This window comes from Cebus imitator, unplaced genomic scaffold, assembly GCF_001604975.1.
Source record: "Cebus imitator isolate Cc_AM_T3 unplaced genomic scaffold, Cebus_imitator-1.0 Scaffold8, whole genome shotgun sequence".
In the NCBI taxonomy this organism is placed as follows: domain Eukaryota; kingdom Metazoa; phylum Chordata; class Mammalia; order Primates; family Cebidae; genus Cebus; species Cebus imitator.
In genome coordinates, this window is record NW_016107323.1 from 9,145,980 (window position 1) to 9,150,566 (window position 4,587).

The 4,587-nt window shown below is 47.2% G+C and overlaps 1 protein-coding gene across 3 annotated transcripts in view; it reads left to right on the plus strand.

Moving 5' to 3' along the window:
• Nucleotides 1–3,383: 3,383 nt before the first annotated feature.
• The window catches only part of TRAFD1 (TRAF-type zinc finger domain containing 1), a 34,527-nt gene continuing 33,323 nt past the window's right edge, over nt 3,384–4,587 (plus strand). For 2 of the 3 annotated variants that reach the window (XM_017542899.2, XM_017542909.2), the window contains exon 1: nt 3,384–3,496. The gene's annotated coding sequence lies outside the window, so the exon portion shown is untranslated. Of the gene's footprint in view, nt 4,026–4,587 lie in introns of all 3 variants that reach the window. The other variant, XM_017542917.2, reaches the window with a different exon arrangement.

Here is a 4,587-nt window from a genome sequence, read left to right on the forward strand (position 1 = left end):
AGTAGAGATAGGGTTTCACCATGTTGACCAGGATGGTCTTGATCTCTTGACCTCGTGATCCACCTGCCTCGGCTTCCCAAAGTGCTGGGATTACAGGCGTGAGCCACCGCACCCGGCCTTAAAAATACATTTCTAACAAGCCCTTTAAAGATTCTGGTGCAAGGGGGTTAGGGGGAACTCCATCTAATCCTCTCATACAGGTGACTCCTGGAAAACCAAGAAGCAGCTCCTCCTCTAACCTAATCTAAATCCTTTCTGCTGCCACTGTAATCTCACCCTGCCTTGCCTGACTTTTTTGGTCAGGAATAAAATGCTCCTAAACTTTTTTGATTTCTCCTGTTGGATTTAGGCCAGTGGAAATAAGGCACCCCAGAGGTTAAGTGAAATTCGAGCTTATCAGTATTTCCAGTTCATTCCTTGCTATCCTTGACCTTGTTGTTTCCTCTCACTGTGAACTATGAATTCAGAGGAACTTCTGGGTCACTCCGGCAAGGGAAGACAGCTGATCCCAGGGGAGAGGACTGCCATTCTCTTGTTTATTTATTCAAAATGTGTTTAGGCCAAGTTGATGGCTATATGGAGCAACTGAAACTCTCCTACACTGCTGCTGGGAATGTTCAGTGATGCAGTCACTTTGGAAAATTGTTTGCCAGTTTCTTGTAAAATTAAAACATAGAATTACTATATGATCCAGCAATTCCATTTTCAAGTATTTATCTGAGAGAAATAAAAACATATATCCCCAAAGACTTGCATGAGAGTGTTTATTACTGCTTAAACTAGAATCAATTTTTTTTTTTTTTTTTTTTTTTAGGCAGGGTCTCACTCTGTCACCCAGGCTGGAGTGCAGAGGCTCCATCTCGGCTCACCGCAACCTCTGCCTCCCAGGCTCAAGCAAGCAAATGTCTCACCTTAGCCTCCTAAGTAGCTGGGACTACAAGTGTGAACCACCATGTCTGGCTAAATTTTTATAGTTTTTGTAGAGACTGGGTTTTGCACCCGCCTCGACCTGCCAAAGTGCTGGGATTATAGGGGTGAGCCACCGTGCCTGGTCAAATCTAGAATCAGTTCGAATGTTTGTCAGTATAAATTGTAATATATCCATGTGCTGTGCTACTTGGCACTGAAAAGAAATGGACTTGATATGATCAACAGCATAGATGAACCTCAAAAACACTATGCTGAGTTAAAACACATTATTCATAAAAGGACACACTGTATGGTTCTCTTTTTAGTATATGTACTTAATACATTAATATACTTAATTCATATTAATACACATTTTTTCTGATTGTTTTTAATCTTTAATGATTGTGCTTTCTTTTGAACTCCAGTAAATTTTGTTATTAAAAGGTAACAAACAATGTAAAGTGCTTAACACATGTGTATAGGTTAATAACTATTTACTAATGAATACATCTGTGTAACTTTGTAGATCAAGATATAAACATTTCTAGAAAATCTTTCTCATATCTCCTTGCAGTCTATACCCTCTGAATGGAACTAGTTACTTACTTCTCTCACTTTAGGTTAGTTTCCCTGTTTTTGAACTTCATATGTTGGAATCATAAATATTGTACTGCATATTTAAACTCAGTATCTTATTTTGTTATAAATATTGCTTTGTTAGATGCTTTTTTTTTTTTTTTTAGTTTTTTTTTTTTTTGATCTTTTTTTTTTTTTTTTTTTTTTTTTTTAGTTGTTTTTATTTTGAGATGGAGTTTTGATCTTTTGACCCAGGCTGGAGTGCAGTGGCTTGATTTCGGCTCACTGAAACCTCCACCTCCTGTGTTCAAGAGATTCTCCTGCTTCAGCCTCCCAAGTAGCTGGGATTATAGGTGCCCACCACCACTCCCAGCCAATTTTTGTATTTTTAGTAGAGATGGGGTTTTACCATGTTGGCCAGGCTGGTCTCAAACTCCTGACCTCAGGTGATCTACCCACCTTGGCCTCCCAAAGTGTTGGGATTACAGGCCTGAGCCACTGTACCTGGCCTGTTAGATGCTTTTCTTGCTTAGTACTGTCTCATGAACATTTTGTCATGATATGATATGATATGATATGATATTAATTTATTTTTGAGACAGGGTCTTGCTCTGTCCCCCAGGCTGGAGTGCAGTGGCATGATCAGGGCTCTCTGAAGCCTCTGCTTCCTGGGCTCAAGGGATCTTTCCACCTCAGCCTCCCAAGTAGGTGGAACTACAGGTGTGCACCACCACGCCTGACTAATTTTTGTATTTTTTGTGGCTATGAGGCTTCACCGTATTGCCCAGGCTGGTCTCTAATTCCTTAGCTCAAGAGAGTCACCCGCCTTGGCCTCCACATTTTGCAATTATAATCAGCAATGGAATCAAAATTTTTTTTATTAATTTTTTCTTTTTTTTAAAGATGGGGTTTCACCATGTTGGTCAAGCTGGTCTTGAACTCCCGACCTCTGGTGATCTGCCCGCCCTGGCCTCCAAAGTGCTTGGATTACAGGCGTGAGCCACCACACCCGGCAGAATCATAATTTTAAATTGCTGTATTGTTTATAATACGTGCTTGGTTATACTTATATAACTATTTTCTCCTTTATTGTACCTGAGGTAAGAGAAGCTCAGGGAATTCATTCAGGCAGCAAGTGGAGAAACTAGCTTTCAAACCTGCATTTCAGACTCTCATTCTTCCACTGCAAAAAAGCAAAGTGCTCATATATGGTCACCAGCCCTGGAGAAGTCTTACACAAGGGCATTATGATAGCAACAAGAATGACTAATAAGTTTTTTTTTTTTTTTGAGACGGAGTTTCACTCATGTTACCCAGGCTGGAGTGCAATGGCGCGATCTCCGCTCACCGCAACCTCTGCCTCCTGGGTTCAGGCAATTCTCTTGCCTCAGCCTCCTGAGTAGCTGGGATTACAGGCACGCACCACCATGCCCAGCTAATTTTTTGTATTTTTAGTAGAGACGGGGTTTCACCATGTTGACCAGGATGGTCTCGATCTCTTGACCTCGTGATCCACCCGCCTCGGCCTCCCAAAGTGCTGGGATTACAGGCTTGAGCCACAGCGCCCGGCGACTAATAAGTATTAATAGCTCATCACAAGAGAACAAATGCCATTAATTATCTCAATATATTAGGCTTATTAGTAGTGTTTGCACAGAATTATTCATACAAATATTATTAGCCTGTGTCGGGGACAGTTGTTAAGCTCAGCAACAGGCTCACAGCTCAGCTCCCAGCCTCAAGGTTCCAGATGTGCAGGGGCCAGGGCTTTCAGGGACACGCCCCCTGGGCCTCTGGGGGGCCAATTGACGCGCAGAAGGCGGGGCCCTGGGAGCGACAATGGTGTTATCCAATGGAACGACAGCCGGAGCCGCCCCTGGCCAATGGGCGCGCTCCTCCGCGATGGGCGGAAGTGGTGAGGCAGCTCTGGGGGCCGTTGTTCGGTGCGGGGGCTGACAGAGGAGGCTTGGTGTCCGCAGCTAGCGAGTCAGCGTTTCTCCTCTTGTCCCTGGTGAGGTGTAGCGGCGGCATACGGCTGGAGAGCCCCTGTGGCCTCCAGTTCAGGAAGGGTCCGGCATCCCAAGGGAGGGTGTGTGGGCGAGGGGTCTCCGGGCCCGGGGTTGTGGCTGTGAGGAGAAGATGCCGGCGCCGCGGCGTCTCAGGCACCTGGAGAAGGCCGCGCTTTCTCCTCAGGAAACCCGGGCCTCGACGGCCCCCAGTGACGCCGCCCCCTTCGCGGCCTAGGCTAGCCCGGGAACTGGGAAACGGGCGTCGTCCGCAGCGCCGCTGTGGCCACCGCGCCCCGGGTGGAGCTGGACTCGGGGCCGGCCTGGGCCTAGAGCCCGAGCCTCGAGCTGCTGGCGTGGGGGGTCGGGAGTGGCCTAGTGCGGCCTCGAGGCCGAAGGATCCGAGTCCGAGCTCCCACTCCGACCCGCTGGTGCTGCGGGAAACTCAGGTGGCCTTCCGCTTTCGTAGCCTCTGAAGTGGGGATCAAGACTTTCATTTCATAGGATTGTGGTCGGGATTAAAAGATTGTCCCGGTAAGCGTTTGGCAATTGCTATTATTTGAGAAGCCGCTTACGTCTTCACTCCCCATCACCGACGTTGCTGGGGAAGGGGGCGATTGGAAACCGCCTTGGGCGGGTCTAGACCCAGCAGTGGAAGCTCCGCCGCCTCTGGCAGAGGGACGGTCCCCTCTGCAGACCGGAGACATCTATCCGACCCTCAGCGGTCTCCTTATCAGCTTGAAGACTTTTCTGTGCCTCAACTCTTTCATGCATTCGCCCATTTTCTTGAGTCCTTGATGTATTGTCAGTCCTCTGCCTGAAGAATCTGAGGCCCAGGGAGGTTAACTCTGGCAGAACCAGCCAGAACTTGACCCCCAGAGGGGGACCCTACAGGCCACCCCCAGTCTCCTTGCAGCTGGAAAAGAGAGCACCTGCCACGTCTGAGCTCTGGCCTTAGAGTTGGCCACTTAGTGGGCTGGAATAGAACACACCTGAAATCAGTCGGACAGCCCTGGAAAAGGTATCTAGGCCAGCCATCCCTAGTTGCAATTTCATATCAGAGTGAATATCTTTTTTTTTTTTTTTTTTTTTTTTT